The sequence below is a fragment of the Sorex araneus genome, chromosome 4, assembly GCF_027595985.1.
Source record: "Sorex araneus isolate mSorAra2 chromosome 4, mSorAra2.pri, whole genome shotgun sequence".
NCBI classification, from domain to species: Eukaryota; Metazoa; Chordata; class Mammalia; order Eulipotyphla; family Soricidae; genus Sorex; species Sorex araneus.
In genome coordinates, this window is record NC_073305.1 from 48,079,408 (window position 1) to 48,097,635 (window position 18,228).

The following is an 18,228-nucleotide window of genomic DNA, read 5'->3' on the forward strand; positions in this document are numbered from 1 at the left end:
GCGGGTAGGGCGTTTGCCTTGCACGCGGCCGACCCGGGTTCAAATCCCAGCATCCCATATGGTCCCCTGAGCACTGCCAGGGGTGATTCCTGAGTGCATGAGCCAGGAGTGACCCCTGAGCATCGCCGGGTGTGACCCAAAAAGCAAAAAAAAAAAAAAAAAAAAAAAATCTTGCAAGATTAGCTACAATTTTAATCATGTTTAAAACATGATATGTTTTGCGGTCATACATCAAAAATGGAGACAAGATACAGATACAGCCACACATCACATGGGAGCAAAATGTTTCTGTCCATAGCTCAGGGTCAAGGCACAACCTTAGCAGCGCAGAAGGTTGCTGTCAGATCAGGGTCTGTTAGGGAGCTACACAGTCAGTACAAATGGTTGCACTTAAATTTCAGGGTCTGACACTTGCAAACTTTTAACCCTTACTTGGTCCAACAGTGTATGGATGATGTTTTCTTAAACTATATACTATTATAGCCAGTTACAACAACTTGAATTGGTACGTAGCAGTGAAGGCGCAAGCATTCAGGTCATGGGATAGGGGATTGCCCCCATGTGCTGAGTCCCTGTCTCCCTATCTCTGAACATACCCCCGCCCTGCCTCCCACAAACTCTAGCAAGAGAGATTCTAGGCCTTTGCTTCATATGGTCTAAGGAGGGAGAGGGGGGCCAGAGTGGCCCAGCTGTTATCAAAAAAGGAAGTCCCAGGGCCAAAGAGGTGGTTCAAAGGGGGCTGGAGCGATAGCACAGCGGGTAGGGCGTTTGCCTTGCACGCGGCCGACCCGGGTTCAAATCCCAGCATCCCATATGGTCCCCTGACACTGCCAGGAGTAATTCCTGAGTGCAGAGCCAGGAGTAACCCCTGAGCATCGCTGGGTGTGACCCAAAAACAAAAAAACAAAAACAAAAACAAACAAACAAAAAAAAAAGAGGTGGCTCAAAGACCAGAGTTGGGGTCAGAGCCATAGTATAGTGGTTAGGATATTTTCCTTGCATGCAGCTGACTGACCCTGGCGTCCCATATAGTCCCCCTATCTTCACCAGGAGTCCTTGAGTACTGATTGGTTTGGCAATAAATAAATAAATAGAAACCTCCACACGGGAGAGCCTGGCAAGCTCCCCATGGCGTATGCATATGCCAAATACAGTAATAATGGTGGGTCTCATTCTCCTGACCCTGAAATAGCCTCTAATGCGGCACCATGGGGAAGGACGAGTAAAGAGAGGCTGCTAAAATCTCAGGGCTAGGACGAATGGAGACATTTCTGGGCCTGCTCGAGCAAATCGACGATCAACAGGATGATAGTGATAGTGATAGAAATAGAAACCTCAAAAGGGAAAAAAGAAGGGGGCAAAGTAGATGATTTGCATTTAGGAGACCCACCCTCCCACCTGGGCACTGCCAGAGTAACACCAGAGCACAGAGTTGGGAATAACTCCTGACCACAGATGCATGTGGTTCCCCCAAGAAAGTAACAAGTTCCTTTAAAAGATTAAGTTCTGGGGATGTGGTTCAGCAGTGAAGCACGTAAGCATGCTCATTGTTTGCACTTCTGAGACTTGGGTTTGTGCCCCCCCCCAGCCCCCAGCACAGAAGAAAAAGAACAGAGCTACTTTTAAGCTTTATTTAATTAATAATTAAATTAGTTCATAAGGTTTATTAGATGAAATCTGTAGCACTGTCCTCCCGTTGTTCATTGATTTGCTCGAGCGGGCACCAGTAATGTCTCCAGTATGAGACTTGGCATATTGAATATGCCAGCTTCTGCGGTGCGGGCGGGATACTCTCAGTAGCTTGCGGGCTCTCCGAGAGGGACAGAGGAAATCGAACCCAGGTCGGCCACATGCAAGGCAAACGCCCTACCCGCTGTGCTATCACTCCAGCCCATGACAGCTTTGTCACCCCAAAGAGAAGGAAACTAAAAACAGAACTCAGAATAGTGAAAGAACTACATCACAAATCCAGTGGATTTCAGCAACTGTTCAAATATGGAGAACAGAGCAAGGAGTAAAAGTTGATAACATTATTATTTTTTTTTTTTTTTTGCTTTTTGGGTCACACCAGCGATGCTCAGGGGTCACTCCTGGCTCCGCACTCAGGAATCACCCCTGGCGGTGCTCAGGGGACTATATGGGATGCTGGGAATCGAACCCGGGTCGGCCGAGTGCAAGGCAAACGCCCTACCCGCTGTGCTATCACTCCAGCCCCATAACATTAAAAATTTTTTTAAAAAGAATTTTAATGCAGTGGTCTTCAAAACCAACAAAAGCTCTTCTAGGTCCTTTAACTTACTAGCTCTGAGGTGGTTTCCCCTTTCCCTTCACAGTTAAACTTCCTGTAAACTTTTCTTCATTCAGTGAATGTTTACTCTCCTGTTTATTTTGGAGAATGCTGTGTACCCACACACAACACTGATACCACTATATAAAAATCACCAAAAATTCTGAGGCCAGGGAGCCAGCTCGAGAATAAAGAGCATGGCTAGCACTTCAGGACCTAAGTCTGATCTTAAGCACAGCACAGCACCTCACGGTGTGGCCCTGGTGACCGCCAAGCACTTCAGGTTCCAAGCAGCTCAAAACAGCATCTCCAGGAGTACCCCTGTCCAGTTCTGCTGGGTGTGGAGAAAATAAAGTCACTTCAAAAATTTTAAAAAAGAAAAGAAAATCGGGGCTGGAGTAGGCACAGTGGGTAGGGTGTTTGCCTTGCACACGGCCGACCCGGGTTCGATTCCCAGCATCCCATATGGTCCCCTGAGCGCCGCCAGGAGTAATTCCTGAGTGCAGAGCCAGGAGTAACCCCTGTGTATCGTCAAGTGTGACCAAAAAAAAAGAAAAGAAAATCACTGATAATAACCTCTAGATTGCCAAGCCCTCTGGAAATCTCCGTCTTCTTTATTATGTGAGACCTTGGCTTTAATACCTGACTCTATTGGGGGGGGGGAGGCGGGGGAGTGGGACGGTATAAAAAAAAGAGAAAAAAGTTTTATTGTACTCCATCTGTACTCTCTCCGAAGCAGGTACCAGAGAGCTATTGAGAAATGTGGTGTGACTTGGAAGCAAAGAGATTGTTGCTGCACTTGTTTATTCGGCACTGTTCTAAAGTTCTGGTGTGTGTCTTTTTGCTCATTTAATGCTCTTTATTCTATGAAATAAGCATATTTACTTTTTCTAGTGTATAGATCCGGAAAACAACACAGGAAGAGCCTGTAATTTGATATTGCTCACAGATATTATCCAGATCACTGGATAATAACTGGATAAATTTATTTTTGAATGCAGGTTTGTCTGGTTCCAGTTTGTATTCTATATTACTTTATAGTTGCAATATTTCAAAGAGGAGGGAGTGGCTGACCCATCTGGTCAGACTATAAAGAAGATGGAGTTTTCCAGAGGGCTTGACAAGTAGATGAAATCATAAAATTCAATTAATAAATAATTAGGTTGAATGTTAAGCTTTATTTAATCAATTTGATTGAGAAATGTCATCTGTGCCTAGGAAATTGGACATCCATGTGACTGGGCCTATTTTGGACATTGCTGACCTAGCCTGTGACTGACCCTGTGGTCTTGGGCAAGTCTCTGAGCCTCTAGGACTTGAGTCTGGTGGTGAGGCTGTGGGAGAATAACGTCCTGTGGACAGGCTTGCCTTGTACCTGCATCCACTGCCCTGTTGAGGGCGCTATAGAGACACCAGCCCTGCCCAGCGCTGAACAGGCTGGCTGCTCCCAAAGCACTAAGGGTGACTGGGGCCAGGTGGGGGCAGCGCAGGGCCTTTGGGTACAGAGGATGACTAGATTTCCCTTTTCTTGAGAGCCATGGGGTGGTGGCCGTGGGGTGTTGGACGAGCTAGAATAGTGCCAGCAACAAAAAGCTGATGATTTTTTTTTCCCCAGTGGGAGGTATTTGGGCCTCACCTAGGTGTGTTCAGGCCTTACTCCTGGCTGTGTACAGGGATCACTCCTGACAGTGCTTGGGGACCATAGTGGTGTTATCTGTGCTGTCTCTCCAGTGGGTAACTGACAACTTGCTTTTGCCGTACCCTATTTACTATAGGCCAGGAGGAGTAGCCCGACATTGGTGAACTAAGGGAAAGGACAGCTTAGGGCGAACCATAGGAGACATGCTGAACTCAGGCCAGGCACTGTTCAGACCTGGGGTCCTATCCCTCCTGTAGCACTGAGTTGTACAGAAAAAGCCTCTGCACTTCTTCCTGTGCAATGGACAGGTCACAGAAGCTTTGTTATGGCTCAGGACTGCTGTAACAAATGCTCACTAAGCGCCGAGCTTGAAATAACAGAAAGGTGCCAGAGCAATAGTATAGCAGATAGGGCACGTGCCCTTGCATGCAGCCAACCATCCCCAGCACACCATATGGTCCCCTAAGCCCTGGCAGGAGTGACCCCTGAGCACAGAGACAGGAGTAGGTCCCAAGCACCACTGAGCATGTGGCCCCCAGCCAAATTAAAACAAAATAACAGGGGGTTAGAGAGATAGCATATAGGGGTGAAGGAAGACCCCACCCTCACTCAAAGCCTGCTTAGCAGAAAATTCCTTGAAGATCCCAACATCGTGAGCAAATTTACAGATAGCTCCCACAGCCAAGGTTGCAAACCCACAGCCTTGACGTGAAGGCGGAGGAGGCAGTGCAGAGTGCAGGCAGCACAGCCAACTGATGAGAGGCAGAGCCCAGAACCATGGCCCCAGGGCCCCTGCCGAAAGAGCTTCTCGGAGGAGGGGCTCAGTGGGCGCCTGTGCTGCCCCTCCCTCCCCAAACACCTGTGCACACAAGCCAGTGCTCACCCTTCCTACCAGCCAGACCAGAGCCGCAGGAGCCGCGGGAAAGGTCAGCCTGGTTCTTCAGAGCTCCGGCTGCTGCCCCAGGACACCCTTTGAGCTCATCAGGTCACCATGAACATTGAGGTGAACTAAGTTTGTCTGCACTGCTGTGACCCCAGGAGCTGCGTCAGGAACACAGAGTGCCCCAAGGAGAGGACGAAGTCTGACTCCGATAATGGTCATCACAGAGCTGGTGTCAGACTCTGGCAGCCTACAGAACCATTTCAGCACCCTCCAGCCTTCTGCCCAGAGCTCCCCAGAAGTAGTCTGGCATCATACATGAGCCCCACTGCAAGCCCCCCAGAAACTCGGCTCCCTGGCTGACCTGGGAGGACCAAACTTCAACTCCCCTGGAACCATTGGGCTGCTCAGGGCTTGGTGGCTTATACACACACACACACACACACACACACACACACACACACACAGGCACAGGCACACATGCACACACATTCATTCACACACATGTCACACACACAGACTCTGCTACTCCCACTCATACACATTCACACATGTACACTTGTGTGCATGCACACTCACATACTCCTGCCCCCCACTGTACACTCCTCTGCCCCTGAACTGCGCTAGCCCTGTGCACTGGCCGCCTGGGACAGACTGGGAATGAGGTGGCCTGGCTGACCTTCAGGTCGCTGTGCAGAGCAACTGGGAAGAGCAGGAGCACAAAGATGGATCAGGATAAAATCAAGAGAAGGAAGGAGGAGAACCCCCAGGCCTAGGGCAAGAGTCTCCAGGGAGAACAGCAGGGTCATGGTGGGGGCCAGAGAGAGAGTGCACAGGGCTTAAGGCACATGCTTTGCATGCATCCACCCTGGTTGGGTTTCCATCCCCAGTGCCACATGGTCCCCTGAGCACCATCAGATTTGGCCCTGGAGGCCCCCAGCACTGCGGGGTGGCTCAGCAACCCCTGAGGTCCAAGCAGCACGGTGAACTCGGGTCTTCACCTTACACCTTACACCTCCACCCCAGTGGGACAAGGACCAGCAGAAGGCCCCCCCCCACTGGAAGAACTTCCGACCCTGAAAGAAGATCTACAGCTGGGTGAAAGGACAGAAAATGAATGTGTGTTGGAAGCGGGTGTCACCGAGATGGGGGGCCCTTGAGCAGTTGGGCTTCTACCGAGTGGGGAAGCCCTGAAAGCTCTGAGGAGAAGGGTACCTCCCACTGTCCGCCCAGTTATAGCTGCCTTTTTTCAGATAGTGGTCGCTTGAAGTAATTTTTTGTTTGTTTCCTTGGGGGGGTTGTTTTTGTTTTGACTTAACCTGGCGACACTCAGGGGTTACTCCTGGGTCTGCACTCAGGAATTACTCCTGGCATTGCTTGAAGGACCATATAGGATGCCAGGAATTGAACCCAGGTTTGCTGCGTGCAAGGCAAACGCCCCACCTGCTGTACCATCACTGTAGCCCCATCACTTGAATTTGTAGAAAGGCAGATTCTCCGGGGTACCGGCTGGAATCCTGGGCCACCAGTGGGGATCAGAGCCCCATGCGGTGGCAGATGCCCCTCTAGTAGCGGCTTGCGGGCCCTGAGTTAGCCAAGGCTCTGAGACAATGCTGAAGCTGGGAAATGGGGAGCATGCCACGTGCCCCCACTCTCCCAAAGTCTCTTGCAGGTCACAGCCGGATAAAGGCTGTCAAAGCCACAAGCAGGAACCAGACCAGACATTGTGCCCAGCTGAATTGTATTGTCCACCCGCAGTATTCTGGCCACGTCCTCAGAGAATACCTGTTTGCTGGTGGACAGGCTATGTAGCTGGCAGTGCCCTGAGCCCCACCCACGCCAGGCAGCTAGGGAATGCTTGTGAAGGACCCGAGTCTCCTTGGGGACTCTGCCAGAATTCGAGTGACCAGCAAACCAACCCACTGATCTTCCCTGAGTCACTCCATACTAATCCCAGCTGTCCTGGGACCTAAACTGTGAAGCAGATAAGGACCGAGATTGTCCCTGAAACGTGGACCTTAGCCCCTGAGCCCGCCTTCCTGAACTGAACTGGGGCAGAGTTCCCAGAACTTCTGAAGGTTCCTCGCATTCTTAGGCTGCTTGTGCCCAGGTATTAGTCCTTCCAGCCCCTGTCTCCAAGCTGGCCATCTCTCCAAGGTGGCAGCTTTGTCTGCAGCTGGGCAGCAGGACTGTGGCACCCGGCTAGGCTCAGTACCAGAGAGAGATCTCAGGCCATGGCATTTGGATAGACCCCTGCTCCTGGGCTCACAGGTCAGGAAACACCACAAGGCCACAGGTCACAGCTGTCCTCACCCTGATGTCAGAAGACCCTTGCCATCCCCAGAGCATGTCCCTTTAACCAGGTGGAGAAACTGGGGCCCTTCTAGAAGGGTGTGTCATGGTCACCTGCAGACTGTCATGCCCCAGGGACCTTGCTGGGGTCCATCTGGGTCAGCTTTCAGATATGACAGGGTCAAGGGTCAACAGGACATTCCCCCAACAGGTGCCACCAAGGAGACTGGCAGGGGGAGGATCGGCCAGGGCTCATGGGAGCCCCAGCAGCACAGGGATGTTTGTGGGGGTGGGGACCAAATGCCACACCCAGGGACTGGCTAGAGATAGGGGTGCAGGGAGCAGCACATACCCCCATGACCCTGCCCTGCTCCCAACAGTGTGTGACCTCATGTCTGGGGATGTGCTGGTGTCTCTGCCTGTAACCTTGAAGCATCAGGGAGGGGCCGCTGTCCCCGTGATGAGCATGATTGGACATGCAATCACACGCAGGGGGTTTTTGTGACTCAGTGGCAGCACCGGGGCCACATGTGGATTAGAGCAAGGGTCTATGCTATGTGTGCGCCTGTGACTGGACTGACAGAGCACCTGGCTGTCCCAGCCCCGGCAGAAACATGACCCAAGCACTCCCAGACCTGAACTGTCACCCCAGAGCAGAGCAGCTGGTAGCTATCTGGCTGCTATAGGAAAAACTCTTCACAAATGGAACTAGCTCTAGACCAAGTGAGTGCCAGTGTGTGGCAGAGCCCAGGTCAGTTTCTGATGTAGTGGCCACAGAAGGGACGCAGAGGAGAGGGGCAAAGGAGGAAGGTCTGGGATGGGCAAGGTTGCCACTTTTCCTGTGACCGGGCCTCCTCCCCTACCCCGGCTCACTCCATGGCTCAGTGGGGCCTGGACACACAACGCTGCCCGCAGACCCCAGGGCAAGGTCAGGGGCTGCCATAAATGAGGGTCACACGTGAGCTTATATGGAGACTGAGGAAGGCAGGTGGTGTGGTGGGGGATGGGAGCCATAAATGGGCTCCCACAAATGCCCAGGCTGGTGGGGGCCCCGGTCAGTACCACACTCAGCTTCCCCTGCCCAGCTCTGGCCACTTGCTGACTCCCACTTGCATGCAGCTTCACACACTCTCCTCGTGGCTGTCATGACCTGCCCCGCCAAGGGACAAGTGTGATCCCCTGCACACGGCCCAGCCCTGCTACGTCCATTCCTCCCCCTTACTTCCCCTCCCATTCAGGCAGGCAGCAAATAATCCTCCAGTCACCCCCCCCCCCACACACACACACACACACACACGTGTCCCCGAGCACCTCCTGGGCACTAGGGCCGACCCTCAGCACCCACTGGGTCAGAGCAAGAATGGGGAAATCCTAACTGGCCCTAGTGTGGGTGGCTCAGGAAAGAGGAACAGGGTTTGGGGGGCTGGCGGCCGTTGGCGGGCGGGAAGCCCTGAGCCCGTGTCATAATCAGGTGGTGGTATGGCACCAGATGGCTCCCGAGGTTGGGCAATGCCACAGTGAGACTGCCCTGCTGGCTGGCTCTGCACAGTCACCTGGCCTGGAGCTCAGGGTCAACCTCACCTGGGTGAAGCCTGCTCATCAAAGTTGCCCTCTAAGCTCACAGTTCTGGGGCCGTCTCTCGGCACCACTTGGCCTCCTTTGCACTAGTCCCCTGGCTCAGGAAGCCAAAATCAGAGTCTTACTTCCAATGTCCCACAGGAAGCCCCACAGAGAAATGTCCCACAGAGACCCAGAAGAGGAGGCACGTTCAAGACTGGCCACGGACTCCAGCACAGCAGCAAATGAGAGGAAGGGGTTAATAAACAGTGAGTACTGGTGCAGGGGAGTCCAAGGGAGCAGATTAAAAGGACAGACACTTGCTGTCTGCTTGTGGGGGCCCAGCCAAGCTATAGCGTTAAGTCCAAAAAGCTAGGAACCAACGAAGAGGAGTAGATTTTCTTTCACAAGTGCAGAGCTGGACATGCTGTGGACATGAACTGGTGAATGTTGAGAAACAGGAAACGAGCTCCTCAGAGGAAGCCGTGAGGACAGCAGCGCTTATCTCAAGAAAGAGGTTGGCATGAAGAAACATCTTTTCTGACCACTCATAAATGCCCGGGTTCAATCCCCGCCACCCCATGTGGTCTCCCGGGCCTTCCAAGAGTGATCCCTGAGCACAGAGCCAGGAGTAAGTCCTGAGCACCACCGTAGTGGCACCAAAACAAAACTAAACAAAAAAGTGGGGGACTGGGGTGCAGGGAAAGGAAAACCCTGTGAACCTGTCGAGGCTCCTGGGGAAAATATTGATGAGTGTTGAGATGTGATGGCCCCTGATTCACTGCACTCCCTTCTAGATCCTTCAAGTCTCTGTGCTGCGGGTCCCAGGTCTGTGCTACACAAGGATTAGCTCTCTAGGACTGCAGGCTGGAACGTGGGGCTGAGGAAGGCTCCGGGGCAAAGGGGTCATTAAGGAGCCAGCTCTGCTGCTCTGTGATTTCCTTTGCTCTGCTTGCCCGTGCCTGACAGTTGAAGGGCTGGTGAGCGTTGGCATGTCACAAACCTGTGGGTCTTGCTCAAGGCACCAACTGTGCTCTGCACTCACCTCCCCCACTGGGGGTGAGGGCTTAGACAGACACTCCTTGGCTCCTTGGGTACTTAAGCCACAAGGGTCCCAGCAAGGAGGGGTGGGTGACAAGGTGGGGTCACCTGGAGGGAGGTGGCAAGGGCGGGGGGCTGGCTGAAACCCTGACTCCAGCTCTGAAACTTACGCCCAAACCTTCAGTTCCTTTAGGTTTTTTTGGTTTTTTTTTTTTTTTTTTTGCTTTTTGGGTCACACCCAGCAATGCACAGGAGTCACTCCTGGCTCTGCACTCAGGAATTACTCCTGGCGGTGCTCAGGGGACCATATGGGATGCTGGGAATTGAACCCGGGTTGGCCGAGTGCAAGACAAATGCCCTACCCGCTGCTATTGCTCCAGCCCCTTCAGTTCCTTTAGGGGGCCCAGCAGCCCCCTGAAGTACAGGCTGTACTTGGGTAATGTACAGCACTGCACTTGGGTAATGTACAGCACTGCGGGAGCTGCTCACTTTCCAGACAGGAGGCCATCCCTCCCCAAGACCCCAGAGTCCCCATGAGTACAGTGTCCCCATCAGGGCTCTCCAGAGAAAGGGAATCATGCACCTATAGGTATGGAGAGAGGAACTGAGCAAGCAAACGCAGAGGAGGCTGGCTGCCTCTCCTCTGAAGGGGTCAACTTCCAGGTCAGTGGAAATGACAGTGGCACAGCCTGAAATGTGGGGGCAGATCGAAGGCCCCAACTCAGGCAGATCTAAGGCCCCAAACTGGAGGTTGCCGCGTGTTATCTCTGCGTCTCCTCGCGACGGGGCCTTGGCTGAAGGTCTGCAGTCCGTGCAGGGGATCAAGGATACTCTCTGTCCCTGAAGCTCGGTCATTTGGTTGTGGCTGTTCGTCACAGCTCCAGGTCCTGAACCAAAGCCTGGGTACCAGCCATGTGGGCACATTAACCTCTGCCCACCACAGAGCCATCCTTCTGTCAAGTGGGGGTGGAGCGGAAGCTCCTGTGCCAGCTGCTTCTCGCCCAGGAGCCCCCAGAGGATGACGCAGGGAACTGAACTCCAGCAAGTGGCCACCCGCACTTGCAGGGCTTGGACCTCAGGAGAGATGCAGGACACACAGCCAGCCGCGCTTCCAAGGAGACACAGTCCCACAGGACAACGGCTGCAGGTCTGCCAAGCCGGTTCACACTGAAAGACAGGGTGGGAACGAGAAGGGCCATGGGCTGCTGCTCGCCACCACGAGCCTGAGTTCTGGGGTGTAGGGTAGGAAACCCACAGAGCCCAGAGTCCCTGTGGCTCCTCCTAAGGGTGCCTAAGGAGAGAAGAGGTGGGGAGAAGGCCTCTGCCACGCTTCAGCCAGGCCCTCAGCTGCTGAGGCAGTGAGCAGAGGCTCAGTCCTCCCAGAGTGCAAGGGGCCGGAAGGAATTCTGCTTCCCCCCCTGCCCAAGACCACGGCCAGCCACCTGGAGGCTCCAGAAGTGGGTAAGCACCCTTGGAGCTGGGCTGCCTGGCTGGACACTCCAGGCTGTGGGCCCAGACATTACCCAGAAATAGAAAAATGTGGGAACAGAGTGATAGTACATCAGGAAGGGCGTTTGCCTTGCATGCGACCGACTGGGCTCAATCCCTGACACCCAAAATCGTCCTGCCAATAGTGATCCCTGAGTGTAGAGCCAGGAGTAAACCCTGAGCATCACCAGATGTAGCCCAAAAAAGAAAAGAAAAGAAGAAAGAAAGAAAGAAAGAAAGAAAGAAAGAAAGAAAGAAAGAAAGAAAGAAAGAAAGAAAGAAAGAAAGAAAGAAAGAAAGAAAGAGAAAGAGAGAAAGAAAGAAAGAAAGAAAGAAAGAAAGAAAGAAAGAAAGAAAGAAAGAAAGAAAGAAAGAAAGAAAGAGAGAGAGAGAAAGAGAGAAAAAAGGAAGAAAGAAAGAAAGAAAGAAAGAAAGAAAGAAAGAAAGAAAGAAAGAAAGAAAGAAAGAAAGAAAGAAAGAAAGAAAGGAAGAAAGAAAGGAAGGAAGGAAGAAAGAAAGGAAGGAAGGAATAGAAGAGATAGGAATGCTTCCACTGGAGACATGAAACCGTTGCAGGCTCCCCTTAACCCTTAACCCTGGACCCAGCATGAACCCCTGTGCCCCCAGGCAGAAAGCCAGCTGGTCAGCCCTGATCCCCACCAGCTGACTGGGTGACCTTGGGTAACTTACTTAACCAGTTTGAGCTTTTGTCCCTATTTGTATGAGGCAAATCATTGCCCTGTAGAGTCACTTCAAAGGGACTTCAGTGACTGCAGTGCCAGGGCTAATATTGGAATGGACTTGGCATTGCTGCCATACTCACTCACTATATTGTTTACTACTTTCCTCCCACCCCACCCCTGCCCTCACTGCCCTGTCCATCCAGCGCCTCTCAGAGTCTTGCTCACTTTCCTTTGTTTCAAACCCTATATCTGGGTAGAAGTGCTGGATAGGGCTTTAAATTCATACAAGGAGGAACTGAGAGATGGTACAGAGGTTTAGGCACTTGGCTGGTATGTAGCCAGTCCTAGTTCAATCCCAGCACTACCCATGGTCCCCTGAGTCCAGTCATAGAGCCACTGATCCAGAGCATAGAGCCAGGAGTAATCCCTGAGCACTGCCAGATGTGACACAGAAACAAGGGACCCAAGTGATAGTGCAGTGGGTAAAATGCTTGCCTTGCACAGGCCAACTTGGGTTTGAGCCCTTGTCTCTCATATGGTCCCCTGAGCACACCAGAAATAGTTCCTGAGTGCAGAGCCAGCAGTGACCCCTGAGTATCACTAGATTTGACTCCAAAACAAAATATTTCTATAGGAGTCAGAGAGGTAATTCAATGAGCTGAATGCAGGGTTTGCCTGCTGAAGGTCCAGATCTGATCCCCATTACTGCATGGGCCCTGAGTACCACAGGTAACAACACGAAGCACTGTGCCAAGAGTAGCCCCTGAATCTTACACCAGCAATACTGGCACACACACAAAGAACAAAAGCAACAGGTGTTGGCAGGGGTGTGTTTGGAAGTAAACCCTCTGCGACTGTTGGTGGGAATGTACTGGTCCAGTATTTATTTTGTAAAACAATATGGACATTTCTCAGAAAGTTGATCTCCCATCTGAACAATTCCACTTCTTGGCATTTACCCAAGGACCCAAAAACTCTATTTGAAAAAGACATCTGCCAGGAGTAATTCCTGAGTGCAGAGCCAAGAGTAACCCCTAAGCATCACCAGGTGTGATATGCCCCCCTACCCCAAAAGAAAAGAAAAAATCATGCAACTTGCTACCATGTGGATAGATCTGGAGAGCATCATGCTGAAAAGTAAAGTCAGTCAGAAGGAGAGGGACACACAGAATGATCTGCCTCGTGTATGAGACATTAAGAAACTGTCACTGTCATCCTGTTGCTCATTGATTTGCTTGAGCAGACACCAGTAATGTCTCCATTGTGAGACTTGTTACTATTTTTGGCATATCAAATACACCACTGGTAGCTTGCAGGCTTCTGCCGTGCGGGCGAGAGACTCTCCAAGAGGGGTGGAGGAGTCGAACCCAGGTCAGCCACATGCAAGGCAAATGCCCTAAACCACTGTGCTAGGAAAACAACAAATACTCAAAGGCAGCAGAAGCTGAGAACTGGTCATTAGCTGGAAGCATATCACTGTAGAGGCAAATAGGATGAAGGGGCACACTAAGACAATGGTGGGGTAAACTGGCATCCTATGGAGTGTGTGGTGTTAGAACGTCTGATGTTGAGTGAAACCCTGCCACTATCAATATTGTAAATCACAGTGCCTAAAAAAGAAAACAAAAAGTAGGGGCTGGAGCAATAGAACAGAGGGTAGGGCATTTGCCTTGCACGTGGCCAACCCAGGTTCGATTCCCAGCATTCCATATGGTCCCCTGAGCACCGCCAGGAGTAATTGCTGAGTGCAGAGCCAGGAGTAACCCCTGTGCATTGCCAGGTGTGACCCAAAAAGAAAAAAAAAAGAGTAACCTCTGAGCACTGCTGGGTGTGACCCACAAACCAAATAAATGTCTATAGAGCCAGAAGAAACAAAGGTCCTATGATGGATGCCAATCACATGATAAAGATTGGTTGGAACCGGGGTCCCGGTTTCTGCGCACACCTCTTCCAGGAGAGCAGTTCCAGCCTCCCTGTCTCCACTGGGGATGCCAGCCTGGCTGTGCTCACTCAGTCCCAGCTCCAATTCTGGTGTGGGGGAGAGGCCCAACCCCACCCTCTGACCTAGCACCCTTGCTCACACCCATCACTGTTGTCCGGATCACTCCTGATGTCGGGTCCAGGGCGTGGGCTCAGCTCTCCCTCTTACCTAGAGTCACTCCCCGGGGCTTACTCTGGCCTTACCCATGGGCAGGAGAGGAGCACAGCATGTGAACGAGAAGGCAGGCCCCCTGGACCCCCCCTGAACCCCAGGTCTCCCTTGCTACATGGCCTTGAGCAAACCTGCTCCTCTCTGGGCCTCAGACATCCTGGTTCTGAAAGGGGTTAGGCTCGCAGACACATGATCAGAGGCCTCCTGGGTCAGGGAGGTGTCATGATTCAGACACCATGTGTCCTCGGGGCAGCCCACCAGAGGAAGGGCAGCTGAGAAGTCTAACAGGACATCCAGCCTCTGCCAGCCCCAGGGTGCCAGGCCTGCAGAGTCTAGAAGGGACTGAGGGTGTCTGAGTTTGGGTTTAATCATCACCCGATTGTTCAATGTTGATAACTCATTCACACTTCTTCCTTTTGGTTTCTGAGCCACACCCAGCTGTGTGCAGCTGTGCCCTCAGGGATTGCACCTAGTGATGCTCAGGGGATCATATGCAGTGCCAGGGATTGAATCCAGGTCGGCTGTGTGTAAGGCAAGTGCCCTGCCCTCTCTATACTATCTCTTTAGTCCCTTATTGACACTTTGTTCAGGTTTTGTTCATTTGTCCCAGCAGTGTTCATTTCTTTTTTTTTTTTTTAATTGAATCACCGTGACAAAAGTTACAAAGCTTTCAGGTTTAAGTCTCAGTCATATAATGATTAAACCCCCATGCTTTCACCAATGCTCATGTTCCACCACCAAGAACCCCAATATACCCCCCTCCCACCCCTACCCTCCCACCTGAGTGGCTGATGATCTTCACTTTATTCTCTCTATACTTTGAATACATTCAATATTTCAACAGAGAAATCACTATTATTATTTGGAATTTTTCCCCAACAATCAAACCTGCTGAAAAGGCATCATTGGATAATTTGTTTTCCATTGCGCACGGTTTTGGATTTCTGTTATTTTAGCTCAGTTCACAGTCTAGATGCATTTTGGTCAGAAGCCTCAGGGTACCAAAACGGGTTAGTAGACCTCCCGGATCATAGTCTTTAAGGAGCAGAGGGGCCGTGCCATTCTCGGCTGCCCCGGATCTCATCTGGGTGGAGAGCATGCCGGTAACACCCCCATCCCATGATTTATTGCGCGCCACGTCAAGCAGTGTTCATTTCTTACTCTTGGCTCCATGGTTAAGGATCACTTCTGGTGGTGCTCGGGGGACCACATATAGTGCTAGGGACCAAAACTTAGGCCAGCAGTATTCAAGGCAAGGCAGGTCCTTACCCCTGTACTATCTCTACGTACTCCTACTCCTGTACTATCTTTCTTTTTTTGCAGGGAGGGGGTGTGCAGGCTTCTCAAGAGGTGCTCAGGGGCCCAGAGGCCACTCCCAGTGACACTCAGCCAACTGAGTCAGACAGCTGCACACTGGAACCTGAGAATGCAGTGCTGCTCAGGCCTACAGTGCCCTGGACCAGGAGGAGCACTCCCACAGTGCTCAGGCCCTCCAGGACTTCACCCAGAGCTGCTGGGTGGGGAGCATGTGGTGCTGTGGGTCAAATCAGGGTGAGATGCATGCAAGGCATCATCCGAACACACTTGTACGACCTCCCCTTTTCTAGAGCTCACATTTCCTGCCTCCCAGGCTAGAGCTGAGCTCCTCCAGAAACTTCTGTCTCAACAAACTTTGGCCACTCTGCAAGTTTCCCTGCCCCCACTCCCATCCCACCCCTGACTCCCCACTCCACAAATAGGCCCTAACTCCCCAAGGAGCACCGCTGGCCAGAGGCCAGGACCAGAGCGAGGGTTAGCAACATGGGCGGGAGGTTTGGTCTATATTTGAGGCTGTCCCATAGCCAAGTGACCTCCTCAAGTGGAAGGATTCTGCGCAAGACTAAAGAGCATGGAAACTGAGACCCACAGGAAACCCACTTACTGCCCTTTGTTCTCTGTTTGACCGTCATAGCAGCCCCCCTGCTGGTATGAGCTTGGGGTGCCCTGAGTGGAAAGAATAAACTCCTGCTCTGGGACTGGCATTTTCCTTCTGTCTGGAGCTCTGGGAGGGAGCTGAGTGCAGCAGCCCCTGACGGTGTTGATGACGCAGACTGGGGGGAGGGCGGAAGTGGGGGAGGCCAGGTCCCAGCGTCATCCCCAGAGTGGGGCCTGACCTTGCCTGAACCCTAGCTGCTTGAGCTCCCCTGCCCAGGGCCACGCTGATAAGGAGAGTCTGTGCTGCATTCCAGGGGGTAAAGGGAAGAGGAAAGTCAGGGAGAAGACAGAGAAAGGATAGAGGGGAAAAAAGGAAAAGGAAGGGAGGAGGGACCGGATGTCCCAGGGAACAGATCCTGGATCTGCCAGAATAAGTCCCCCAGACTCATCGCAGAGGCAGGAGGGCTGCTCCCACCTCCAGAGGCAGGAGTAACGTGGTCAGAGACAGGGCAGAGCCAGGGTTAGACTCCCGCCTTAGGCCAGTGTGACCAGCCCTTAGGCCAGTGCGGTCAGCACCCCATATGGTCCCCTGAGCCTGCCAGGAATGATCCCTGAGAGCAGAGCCAGTAGTAACCCCTGAGCATCGCCGGGTATGGCCCCCAAACAACTACACAACAACAAAAGAAGTCAGGCCCCTAGTCCGTATCTTCCAAGGTCCTACACCGGAAACCACTCAAGAAGCATTTGGCTGCACTTGACCCCAAGATACCCTGCCCGATTTCCTGAATGGTCAGTGTGGGGATGGTGGTTCCCGCACAAAACACAGATTCTTGCCAGGATTAGAGGGGTCTGGAGCAGGAAGGGGCTGGGGGAGCCTGAGGGCTTGGGGCCTCCAATGGCCGTGCAGTCTGACCGCCTTGCCGCCCTGCTTTCTGCTTACTCACCGTCTCCCCACCCCACTGCCAGGCCAGGCCGGGGCCGTTCCCAGCCCTGTGGAACACCCCTTGCACACGGCCCTTCTTCCCTGGAAGACTTTCTGGCTGTGTTGAGCGCCGGCTGGAGCAATTGCCTCTTCCATCTGGAATTGTTTACAACATCCTATTTCACTTTCTGTATGAGTCTGCTTTGTTTCCCAACCTTTCTCTCCATTAAACAGGAAAGTCCCAGAGGACCTGTGACTTCTTGGGTAAACAATAAGCCTCTGAAACTCCTAACTTCCCCTGACCCTCCTGCCTGTCGCCCAAGAATCGGGCGCGTGTTATAACCAGGAAACTGAGCCCAGGTCCAAGACTCAGAGCTGCACCTCAAAGTGACCAGTTCTTTCTGCTTCTGCTTTACCTCTGGCCAAACAGCCTGCGAGGTCAACAGAATAGAGATGAGAATTCTGCTCGTCCAGAGAGGAAACCTGTGGATGGGCCGTTCACTCAGGGCAGTCTTGACCATGCACACTCCAGCCATGCTCAGTCGGAGTCCAGCCTGACCTTTATTGTGACTTTCTGGTTTGTTTATGGGCATGTGAACAGGAAGAGAGAAGATCCTAGCTGGGGATTCCCAGGACCCAGCCCTTGTGCTGGGTTCTTAGAATGATTCCAGGCACCAGTGATGCAGTTGCTTCCTCCACAGCGGAGATGCCCCTCGGCCTGCCTCAGAGCTGGTTGGATTTGGGCAGTACCCGGGCCCGCCTTGCTCACATCACACTGGACTTTGTGCCTCTTATTCTTCTCAGTGGAGGCGGGAAGGAGTGATCTGGACATGCCCTTCCTCAAGAGTGGCGTAGGAAGAGGAAAAGTGAAATGCATGAAATGAAGGGGTTCAGTAACAGTACTGCCAACCACTGTGCCTAAAGTGGAGAAAGGGGGAGGAAAAAAAAAAAGAGAAGAAAAGTGTCTGCCATAGAGGCAGGCTGGGGGATGTGGGGAGGGACACGGGAACAGAAGTGGCGGGAAATGTACACTGATGAAGGGATGTGTGTTGGAATACTGTATGACTGAAACTTAATCATGAACAACTTTGTAACTGCATCTCACGGGTGATTAAATTAAAAAAGAGAGAGAGAGAGTGTGTGTGTGTGTGGGGGGGGGTGTAGGGCTGTTCCAAACTGGAACAGGCCAGCCAACTTAACCCATATTTAAGCTGGGAGGGAGCAAGAGATGGACTGACACACCGAAAGGGGTTTTCCAAACCTGACTTTGTGGTGTGGTATGGGGAAGACTCAGAAGAGGCACAACCCACTTCTCCTTGGTTCCCGAGGCCCAGTGTAGCCAGCAAGGAGTGTTGCAAAGTTGACAAGGGAAA